Below are 12,057 nucleotides of genomic sequence, written 5' to 3' on the forward strand. Positions count from 1 at the left end.
GCCCCAGGTTTCCACACCTATTTTGTCCTCATGAGCACCCCAGACTGTGTCCACAGTCACAACTGGAGTGATTCTAATGATTGTGAAACCCATCCCCAAACCAGCAAAGACCATCACAATGTGTCCCTACCACACAGCGGCCCCCTTCTTCCTCCACCCACCCAACCGCACTCCGACGATCATGGCTGCCGCCTTTACACCCAGGCAGCGTTGTGATCATTGTGACACACAGTGAGTCACAGGTGGCTCATCTTTACTGCATCTCTCTGCTCCTCTAGTCTGTGAGACCGGAAGGGCACAGGTCACGTCTAGTTCATTTTTGTCTCCCCATGAACACACACAGTGTCTAGCACAAAGCACTCACTAAATACTTGCTGAATAAACCGTTGCGTGTCATAGTATTGAAAATTTCAGATGCAGTGCTCCAAACTCAAAGCATAAAATCCAGCATTATCAACACTACATCATTCCACACTAAAAACAATGATCTCTTTATATGACTTCCTAAAATTCAATTTTTTTCTTCTAAGTAGAATCCTCAACCAGAATATTTGAACATCAACTTTTGCAGGGGATTTTATATTGAATAGAGCTGATTATCAAGTGATATCTATATGAGTCCTTTTCTGATCCAATAATCCTGATACAAACAAATCATGACTGTAGCTTGTGGAAATTTGCTACTCTTTAAAAGAATCTATTATGGGGCTATTATTGCAGCTGAGGCTTTGCCTCAGTTTTTATGGACTGGATATTTCACAATATTCTACTACCACCCAACTTGAGACTACTGTCCACATTTTCCCCCCTAATTCAGCCACTTAAGAATATTGTCTGTCCTCAGAATTCTGTATTAGCCATTAATTTATCAAGCCAATTGGAAAGAGCACTTTAAAAGAATTCATGGCTAATTGTTCCAATCAGGAAGAATTTATTAAACACCAACGGCATCTCCAGCACCATGAGCATGAAGCAGAGATCTTTTGTTTCCATCATGCCAATATTAAAGGAACAGATTTCAGTCTTGAGAGCAATGCCTTTTGCCATTAGGTATAACATAAAGGAACAGATTTATGACTGGCACACACCAAAAATAAAATAGGATAAGTTCACACCAAAAAGGGGAAAAGAATAACAAGAGTCACTTCTGAAGGGCTCATTCAAATACAATGTCAAGTTCCTTTCATTTTTGCTGAACTCAGTTTAAGAATACTGTCATTTATGTTTACCTCTGTGTTGTTTGTGGTAGTCAAAATTTCTCTTCATTGAAGGGATGTGCCTAGTGATAGCCCTAGTGCGCTATTTGAAGAAAAACAGCCATCATTCCACACCAAGGGTCTTCCCTTCCCGGAAGCCCCCAAATAATGGGAAATAGGGCAAGACCTGCTAAAGAAATTAAGGTCAAAGACATTTCTCCCACAACACCACAAAAGACGGAGCATCTAGGGGCACCTGGGTGGCTCAGTTGGTTAGGCGACTGCCTTCGGCTCAGGTCATGATCCTGGAGTCCCTGGATCGAGTCCCGCATCGGGCTTCCTGCTCGGCGGGGAGTCTGCTTCTCCCTCTGACCCTCCCCCCTCTCATGCTCTCTCTCTCTCATTCTCTCTCTCAAATAAATAAATAAATAAATCTTTAAAAAAAAAAAAAGACGGAGCATCTAACAAGAGTACTATAGGTAAAGATCCTGCCCTAATTTTTTAAGGAATTGTCACTATAAAATATCCTACCTAATTAGCTGCACCCCAAATAGATTCATTGTGCAGTGTCAGACCCACATCAGTTCAACTGTGGTTCTTTTGTTCCACAACACCAAAAACAAACATCAGTATCACATTTTCTCTTTCTCGCTTCATCTCTCCACTGATACAGGGACTATGGGCTGGAGATAAGAACGAAGCAAAAGAAGAACTATCTCTCACTTCCTCCCTCCATGCACCAACTCAGGGGCTCACTTGAAGAGGCATTATTTCTGACATAACCTAAGTACACCATTCAGGGGAGAGAAGCAACATATAAAATCAGCCATTCTCTTGCCTACAGAGCAACTGCCAGGCTACAGAATAGGGGTCCTGGTGAGACTTCTTTGTAGGAGATCAGACAATGGGGAACCAAAGGGCAGAGAATGGGAATAAGGTGGAAAAAACGAGCTAATGCAATCCACACCCTCTGAGACTCAAAGAGAATGAGATCTATTGACTTCCTGTGAATGAAGATATACAGGGAAAACCCAAGGCAACAGTTTGAAATAGGCCAAATCATCTTTGGTCTCTCATAACTAGTGCTGTGTAACCAGTAGGGGCTCTCATCAGGCTACCCCACAGTCAGTCTTTTGTCTTCTTCCCTCTCCCACCAACCCACCCCCAAGCAGGTGGCCATGGGGCTGATCTAAGCTAGTGTGGTACTGGAAGTCATTTGGGCTAATAACCAGCTCATCCAAGGTAACATACTATTGTTTTTGTGGGGACTTGTATGGTAGAGTTTCTTTAAACAGTGATTGGTAGAGTTTCCAAATTCTTGGTGGTCTTGTGAAGATTTGGGGGAAGTGTCTCTTAGTAACATTTATTTTCTACAACGTAGGCCATCACCTGCCACACCTAGAGGTAAGGTCGTTTTCACCTAATCACAATTCCAGGCCTGGATCTGTTTATTTCAAGGCACTCTCTGTGCTTACTTTTGGTCACTTGTTTTTCAATCTATTATTACTTAAGTGTTGAAGGAAAAGTATTTTGAACCATTGCATTTTTGGATTGAAACCATCTAAAGATGGCAAATATCTCCACTCTTAGAAAAAGTCTCTGCTTTGACAAATCCATGGGTAGAGAAGGAGGAAATTACTATTTGCTCTTGCTTAGAAATGTGAGACTGTTTAGAGCTCTCAGGTTTCCAAAAACTGACAAATCAAAAAATGAGTTTGCTGTGGGCAATAAGGTATTCTGTGTATAAATATTTAGGGGCAAGATGTGAGCAGTATGCTAGAATTTCAAAAATGGCTAAAATAATGATGGCAAATCTTCAACTGCTGTGAAAACAAGATACAGCTTGCTGAATGGGAAATGTACAATCTTCAAATGCCATATTACTCAAGAATGCTGCCCTATTACAGGGTTTCGCTTTTACTTACTTAAAAAGAACTGGTAACAAAGAATCATAGAATGTTAAAGCTAGAAGATACCTCAAATTTCATCTAATGTGACCTCCTGGTGAGAAACCTGAGATCCAGAGGGTCCCTAAAAGTTCACTTGTAAGTCGCTTATTTGGGACTTGGAGCAGATATTGTCATAGAAATAATGTAATAAGTGATGATTAGAGCCCAAATACTGTCCTTTCCCCTCTTGTTATACAGTATTATATATGCCTAAACAGTATGACTTTCTAACATTGTTCACTGCAAGTGCATACTGTTTAATCTACGTTCTAGGTTAATGTGAGTGATTGACTACCATTCATAACATCATGTCAGAAGGAAGACAGAGTTGGGGCACCTGGCTGGCTCAGTCAGTAGAGAGTGCGACTCTTGATCTCAAGGTTGTAAGTTCAAGCCTCACAGAGATTACTTAAAAATACAATCCTTAAAAAAAAAAGGGGGACAATGTCTCTAAAGATATCCCTTATGATGCCTAGATACAAGACACCTGCACCCCTCTGTAAAGAGTTAGAATGTTTTTGGTTCCAAGACACAGAAAATCTTCTCTAACTGAATTGAACAATGAGGACATTCGTGTATTTATGTAACTGGAAGTTCAGAGTGGGGCAAGCTTCAGAGTAATTTTAACCCAGGAGCTCCCACTCCATTTCTCTGCCACTCACTTGTGTGTGCCTCTCCCATTTGTTGACTTCATCTTTAGGTCATTTCTGTCAGGTGGCAAAAGGACTGCAATGGTTCCTATACTTCCTGGAACAAGAAGGAGAAAGAGAGCACCCCAGTCGTAGGATTTCAAGCAGGAGTCCTGAGATTCACCTTGATGGGACCCTGTAAGCCATATACCCACACCTAAACCAGTGCTTTTAGCTTGGAAGTGGAATGGGCTGATTGGATTGAGCCAACTAAGAGTTAAGTTGAGATTATTTCACCTCAGAGTACATGGGTAATGATGTAAACTAAAATGAAAACATGGTCCATTGAGTTGGGTAAAGAGGAGAAAAGGGCAGAATACCAACAATATCCACTAAACCATCTTTCCCCATTGACCCCAGCCCCAGCCACGGAGAGATGTATTATGTGGCATGGTGGAGCTAGGAAAGCTGGATGAACAGGCACAGGCATACAAGTGTGGGCATCGGAGGATGGAAATGGAAATGTTCTACTTCTGTTCACTTCATCCTAGAATACAATTTACCTCCATCCTTTAGGAGCCCCAGACCATAGATCCCCAGTTTCTGTCCCAAATCCCAGCTACTTAGACCTTCACTCCAGCTTAGAACTTTCGGATCTACCACCACCACTAGAAAAGAGAATGTCAATAGAAAAACATATCTTGGGTCACCGGATGGCTCAGTCGGTTGTCTGCCTTCGGCTCAGGTCATGATCTCAGGGTCCTGGGATCGAGCCCTGAGTTAGGCTCCCTGCTCAGCGAGAAGCCTGCTTCTCCCTCTCCCTCTTCCCCTCCACCCCCCTCGTGCTCTTGCTCGCTATCTCTCTCTCTCAAATAAATAAATAAAATCTTTAAAAAAATGAAAACATATCTTGCATCGCTTAGTAGTGGTTATGTGTCTTTCATCTTCCTCTCCATTCCACTTCCTTGTTGAAGGGAAACATAAGGGCCCTAGAAATATGACTTATTCTTTGTCTCCTGACAAAATAGCTTTGGTACCCATTGACTTCCCAGGATGCTTTGGGACAAAACACTGGTGGCTTTATTCCACTTTTGATGGTCTGTCTTTAGCCAGTCATGCACTAAGATTACAAGGTCAACCATGAGACTATCTAAAGAAAGGTACAAAGAGTGGGGTCAATACTGCTTTCCCAACTACCTCACATTAATAAAAGCACATTACCCCAAACTCTCTACAGAGTATCCTCTTTTTGACTAATGGTGGTTACAGTGTTTATTCATGAGCCACCAAACTGTAAAATGTAATAAATAGGCTTGTGATTGGAAAATAAGCTGGAATTCATGACAATCAGCGAAAACACAAAATAAAATAAAAAAAGGGTCAATTACTCAGGCAAAATTGTCCCACTTAAAGATTGATTTCAGTCTCACTCCCACTGTACTCCAAAAATCCCACTTTCTAAAATGGCGGTTTCCCACTGCATGACTGGCTCAGAGCCCAGAGCTCTATCTCTAGAGCTTTCCACAGAGTTCCAAGTAATTGCAGCCTTTGCTTGACTGGAAGCCTGGAAATAGAATTGCCCTTCCAAGGGTTAAATTTTAAATAGTTAAGTTCTTTTATTGCAATAATAATACTTTACATGTTTGTAATGGCTCACAGTCATTTTAAATGCTGACACCTGGTCAACCAGTCTCTGAGGTGGACTAAGCAATTGCAGAAAAAGACAAGCACTAGAATGGAACTTTTTTTATGATGATAGCAAATAATGTTTGACTTTTATTATATATTATTTTCCTATATATTCTTTTGGCTTTTATTACATATTATTTTTGAAAATCAAGTTTTTGCTTCAGGATGAAACATCTATTCCTCAGAAGCAAATGTTCATTTTTTTTTAATTTTTTAAATTTTATTTATTTACTGAATGTTAATTTTTTTTTTAAAGTACTCTCTCCTTTTGACTGGTTTCTAGCCCAAATATTTTCTCCTTTTCACTGGCATGATTTTACCTTCTGTAAAGAGAAAATAGTTTTTAATTTGGGGCATAAATAAAGTGTCAACAATCAGTATAATGGTATTAGTTGTTTTGTGTTATTAAGCACTCCATTTGGGGTATTAGTGCTCCTAAAAGCTTTTTTTTTTTTTTTTTTTTTAAGGGCTAATGCTCTCTCTTCAATTTAGGTTGAGGTTTCCAGGCATGTTTTCCAAATTATCCACTCCCCTGTGATTTACCCTACCCTTCACAGGGGCCCAGAATTAAGTCTGCAGGAAAAAACTAGCTCATTCTCATCACACTGGAAGCTGTTTAAAAGGAAAGGAGTAGTTTCAAAACCCTTGTTTCTCAGCTGTCAGCATTTAAAATCTATGGAGCACTAGCAAGTGGGCCTAAATGGATATAATCTTTTTGGAAAGCAGCTTGATAATCAGCTTTACTAGTCGGGAGAGTTTATTGTATAACATTACAACATTATCTCCAATGGTGGCAAATTGTAAAGAATTTATATGACCCACAACAAGGAAATGATTAAATATGGCACATCCGCACAATGGATCATTTTACTGCCATTAAAAACATGTTTTTGAAGAATATTTAATAAATGGGAAAATGCTCATCTTTATGCCATAATCAGCTTTATGGCTGGTAAGATAAGGAAGAGCTCTATTTTCTCTTTTGAGTGTGTGTGTGAGTTTCTCTATTTTACAACTTTCTATAATGACCGTGTATTGTTTTTTGAAATTAGGAAAAAAATCCCAGGAATTCAGGAAGGCCCAGCCGGGCCCTCACCCTGGATGTGAAGTTTGGCTGTCAGTGGGTCTGTGGATCAGTCAGCAAATATTTATCCAGTGCCTACTTTGTACCAGGCACAGGGACAAACACTGGGACACAAATGACTTAAAAATAAAACAAAACACCACCAACCAGGAGGGGTGCTTGCTCTGAGACACTGGGTTCACAGTGAGTCTTGATTGTGTGAACAAATGCAAATGCTTGCTGTCCCATTGGTGAACTCTAACTACTGGTACCCTAAAGAAAAGAAACTAGTTGAACAGACATATTAGTACATTTTTAAAATCTGAGATACCAATCACCAGAAAGTCCACCTAATCTAAAATTTCTTTCTCATACATGCTATTTTTAGGAAAAAGGAAAATAACAAGAAAATAAAGTAACATAGAAGATAATTTAAAAAAAAAAATAGCTTGGGGTGCCTGGGTGGGTCAGTTGCTAAGCGTCTGCCTTCGGCTCAGGTCATGATCCCAGGGTCCTGGGATCGAGCCCCGCATCGGGCTCCCTGCTCAGCGGGAAGCCTGCTTCTCCCTCTCCCACTCCCCCTGCTTGTGTTCCCTCTCTCACTGTGTCTCTCTCTTTCAAATAAATAAATAAAATCTTAAAAAAAAAAATTAGCTTATCTCCTACCTCCTGTTTTAATGGCACCATGCAGTAAGGGTTTCTTTTCGTACTAACATACGATACTGTCTGATTTCAACGAATACTTGCCCTTCATCTTTGTGCTTGGATTCTTTGAAAGGTGGTGATCCTGCTTCATAGGATAATGTTCATTTAACCAGAACCTCTTAACCATTCTGGATAAATGGTAGATTCCATATTTAGAATTTAAGGTCATCATCAAGAATTCAGCTTGAGATGAAAACAATGAAATTTATGTCTGTAAGAAGCTTATGTTTAAGTAACTATCATTGTTGTTATTTGCAAATAATAGACTGGATTATAATGGTGAGCAGTACAAAATAGCCAAAAGCGTGACAGTCTTATTGATAATAAGTTTGTTCAAAAGCAACGTCTTTTCTTGAAGACATATCATGTTATCCCTACACAAGTAGAAGGATATACTTTTTAGACCAGCCCCAGATAGGAACGAAAAACCTCCAGGAACTGGAAACGAATTCTAGTTGTGCTGCTATCTGATCCAGGCAGTGGATCTACCTCTTTGGGTTTCATTTTTCTCATCTGGAGAATGGAAGTGGCAATTGCTACCTCCTTTATTACTTCACAGTAATGATTGAAGGGTAAATGATATATGAAGAAGCGTGTGTGAGTCCTTGGCAAAAGGAGCTATAATTAGCTGAGGAAGACCCAGAAAATCAGGAGTCAATGCAGGTAGATGAAGATGCTCTGTCCTCTCCATGCCTTTGGCAGCTCCCTCATGTTCTGATGACAGGAACAACACAGGATGAGCCCTAGGTAAATATGCGCTTCTTTTGCTTTAAAAAAAGGATGATCGAGGGCTGTGTGGGTTAAGGAACTCTATAAAACCTGTCCAAGGAAATTACAACTAATAATAATAGAAAGAATAATGAAAATAGAAAATCATGTGGAAAACACAGTAATAATTGGTTCAGAGAAGTATCAACAAAAGCTAAAATTTGTCAGTGAAAGTATAATGAAAAACAGGATTTTTACGGTCTCAGACTAGGTCCCCACAATACCTGCTAAGAGGAAAATAGTAACTTTACAGTGAAGGAATTGGACAGACACCACCTTAACCAGGTGATTAAAGTTAACATTACTTGTAATGGGACAGATCTACATCATGTGCTTCCCCATAGAGATGCTCTGAGAAGGACACATCAGTATGGCGGTATTGAAAAATCCATGAAGAAACACAAGACAACCCCAGCTGAGGGTCATTCTGTAAAATAATTGGCCAGTACTTTTCAAAAATATCAAGGTGTGAAAGACAGAGAAAGACTGAGGAAGTATTCTAGATTAATGGAGACTAAGGAGACATGACAGCTCATACAACCTGTGATTCCTCATTGGATCTGGAATCAGAAAGAGAACACGGTGCAACAGTTGGTGAGATCTGAATTGGGTCTGCAGATTTGATAAGAGTATTGTATCAAAAGTACTTTCCAATTTTTATTATTATACTGTGGTTAGGGAAAATGTTAACTTTGGGGGAATCTGGATGAAGGGTGTCTAGAAATTCTTTTTTTCTTTTTTTAAAGATTTTATTTATTTATTTGAGAGAGAAAATGAGAGACAGCACGAGAGGGAAGAGGGTCAGAGGGAGAAGCAGACTCCCCGCCGAGCAGGAAGCCCGATGCGGGACTCGATCCAGGGACTCCAGGATCATGACCTGAGCCGAAGGCAGTCGCTTAACCAACTGAGCCACCCAGGCGCCCTGTCTAGAAATTCTTGATAGTTATTTTCCGTTTTGAAAATTTTGGAGGTACATCTGGGGAAAAAATGTCCAACATAGTCAACTAGATAGAAATTTATTAAAATTATTTTTATGAAGTGATAGGAAATAAACAGAAATCTGACTTACTTATTGTAATGTGTCAGGATATCTCAAAAGGCCCCTTCTTAAGAGTAATTAGAGATGGAGAAGATAATTTGAGAAGTGGTTTTCATTTCCCTTTGTCAAACATAGAATCATAATCTCTCAGTGCTGGAAGGAAACTTAAAGAGAATAAGGAAGAAACCAGCCACAACCTTAACATCCAACAACAGGGAATCATTCATTATGCTTCATGCACTCCCCAGACTTATGCAACCATTCATAGTTATCTTTATAGGAAACCATGTAGCAAAATAGGAACATGCTTAGACTATAATTTTATTCCTTTAAAAATCAGGATGCAAATTATATGTATACCTACTATATCCAACTACCTATAGTATACATACATGAAGAAAGACAAAGGAAATATATGGTGAATTTGGTTAAGATAGTGGAATTGTGGGAGTGCCTGGCTGGCTCAGTCGGGAGAGCATGTGACTCTTAATGTTGGGGTTGTGAGTTCGAGCCCCACATTGGATGTAGAGATTGCTTTAAAAAAAAGATAGTGGAATCGTGGGGAGATTTTTTTCTTTTTCTATTTTACAGTATGATATTTTAAATTTCAAATGTTCTTATAGAGGAAAAAGTGAAAGTTCTCTTAATTCTGAGCCAAAATTTATCCTTCTATATAATACATCTTAAATCTGCTTCCACACAACTGCCTTGCCTACCCCACTCAGACATGGGTACTAAGGACCTCACACACGATGATGTAGCCCAACCACTGGGCCACGCTCTCTGTGGAAACAGCCTTCCTGGGTTCTTACCACCTTGTATTTGATGTAAGATCTTTTATGTTTGGGAGATGAGTTTTGGGAAAGTCTGTGAGAACAGCTTTAACTTCACAGAGTTTGCCCAAAATTCACTAGACATTGTCTCCGTTCCCCTTTTTCATTTTCATTCCTCCTCTGGGGCTGATGTTCCACTCCCCTGCTTGGTTGTTACCCTAACATACTGCCTGGTCCTCACCAGTGCCCCCCCTCTCCTGCGGGCTGAACTCTATTTCCGCTGGATGAGTTTGCTCAGGCCACTATAACAAAACACCACAGACAGTGGCTACAGGGGGTTGTTAACCTGACTAGAGGGTTATCCCTATTGGCAAGTGGAGTGTATCTGTCCATCATAAAGAATGTTTGCCTTATCATATGAATTTCAACATTACGTATGTCAATGGGAAAAAAGGGAAGTACTACTCGATTATCTATAGTCCTATTGTACATTTTTAAATAGTTGTAAATAGTACTTTTGTACACATTTAAATAATTATAAAAACATTTCAGGGGCGCCTGGGTGGCTCAGTCGTTAAGCGTCTGCCTTCGGCTCAGGTCGTGATCCTAGGGTCCTGGGATCGAGCCCCACATCGGGCTCCCTGCTCCACAGGAAGCCTGCTTCTCCCTCTCCCACTCCCCCTGCTTGTGTTCCCTCTCTCACTGTCTCTCCCTCTGTCAAATAAATAAATAAAATCTTTTTTAAAAAATAAAAAAACATTTCAATTTTTTTGTTACCCACTTATACAACAAAATTTTTTTCCTTGTTAGAGATTATTGAGAGTTTCAAGAGGTCATTTTAAAAAAGTTTTTGTCAGGGGCACCTGGGTGGCACAGTTCGTTAAATGTCCAGCTCTTGGTTTCAGCTCAGGTTGTGATTCAGGGTCATGAGATCAAGCCCCACGTCAGCCTCCATGTTCAGCGCAGAGTCTGCTTGAGATTCTCTCTCCTTCTCCCTCTGCCCCTCACACTTGTGCTCTCTCTCTCTAAAATAAATAAATATTTTTAAAAAATAAAAAGTTTTGTGAGGAACCACGTGTAACTATTTCGAGCATAAAAACAGATATAAAAATGTTATGTTTGTGAAATCAGGGTCAGATTTCCCATTTAAATTTGAAAGAATTTTATCTGGATGTTTTATACAAATGTGAAATTTAATTTTTTCCCCATTACCTTCTGGCCAAATGGTATATAGTAATGTTCTGATCCTCTCCTTCTAAATATTCATCTGTATGCTCTTCAGTGGGCTTCTAGCTGGTTCCTCTACAACACACATGAATCCCCTTCCCCGCTTTGTAGGCATGCTTCTTTTGAATAGGGCATAGGTTTGATTTCATCACTGGGTGTAAGTCTTGAGTCCCATCCACAAGGTTTCAGCGAGATCATCATGTTTACACCTGGTGTTATAATCCCGAGTTGACTTTGCTTGTTACCTACGTCATGTGTGTTTGGACACGGACATCTAAGGCACCAACTATTATTTCTGGCCTCCTTCCCAACTGTTTTCTCATGTGAATCACCAAACACCTCCCGCTCCCTTATTCTTTCTATGTCATGCCTACTGCTCTTCGGAATAACTGGATTCACAGGTCTACCTAGGTGCTTTCCTCCCTTCCCTTATTTATTCTCTTTTCAAGCTCCAAATTCTTATTTATCCAGTAAACTCCTGGGGTAATTATTATTCCCCAGTTTTGTGAAAGGCCCATCATCCCAAATCAGAAGTCCATAATTTTCATAGCATAAGTATCCAGAATCAAGATCTATAAATCCAAATACAGTAAAACAAAGCCATCTTCATGGCCTGTCACTCATGTCTCAGAACTTCTCCCTTTCAAACTCACAAATGTCAGCAAGATACAAAGAAAATGATGAACTGGGATCCCAAGTCACTCATTTCCACGGGGGGCAGCGTGGTCATTTCTCAAAATCCTGGGTATTATCTTCCAGCAACCAATCTCTTCCACTCACTTCAGCCAATCTAATGTCCTGTCAGTTCTTCCTCCCTAAATGCCATTTGGATCGGCCCCATTTCTATCTCTACTGCATTGCCTTAATTGAAACCCTCGTTATATTCTGTTTGAAACATTGCAGTGATCTCTTTTACAGGTTAGTCTCCCCACTGCCATCAGAATTATTGCTAGAGGGCGCCTGGGTGGCTCAGTTGGTTAAGCGACTGCCTTCGGCTCAGGTCATGATCCTGGAGTCCC

This window comes from Leptonychotes weddellii, chromosome 13, assembly GCF_054177405.1.
Source record: "Leptonychotes weddellii isolate Sample4059 chromosome 13, ASM5417740v2, whole genome shotgun sequence".
Classification (NCBI taxonomy): domain Eukaryota; kingdom Metazoa; phylum Chordata; class Mammalia; order Carnivora; family Phocidae; genus Leptonychotes; species Leptonychotes weddellii.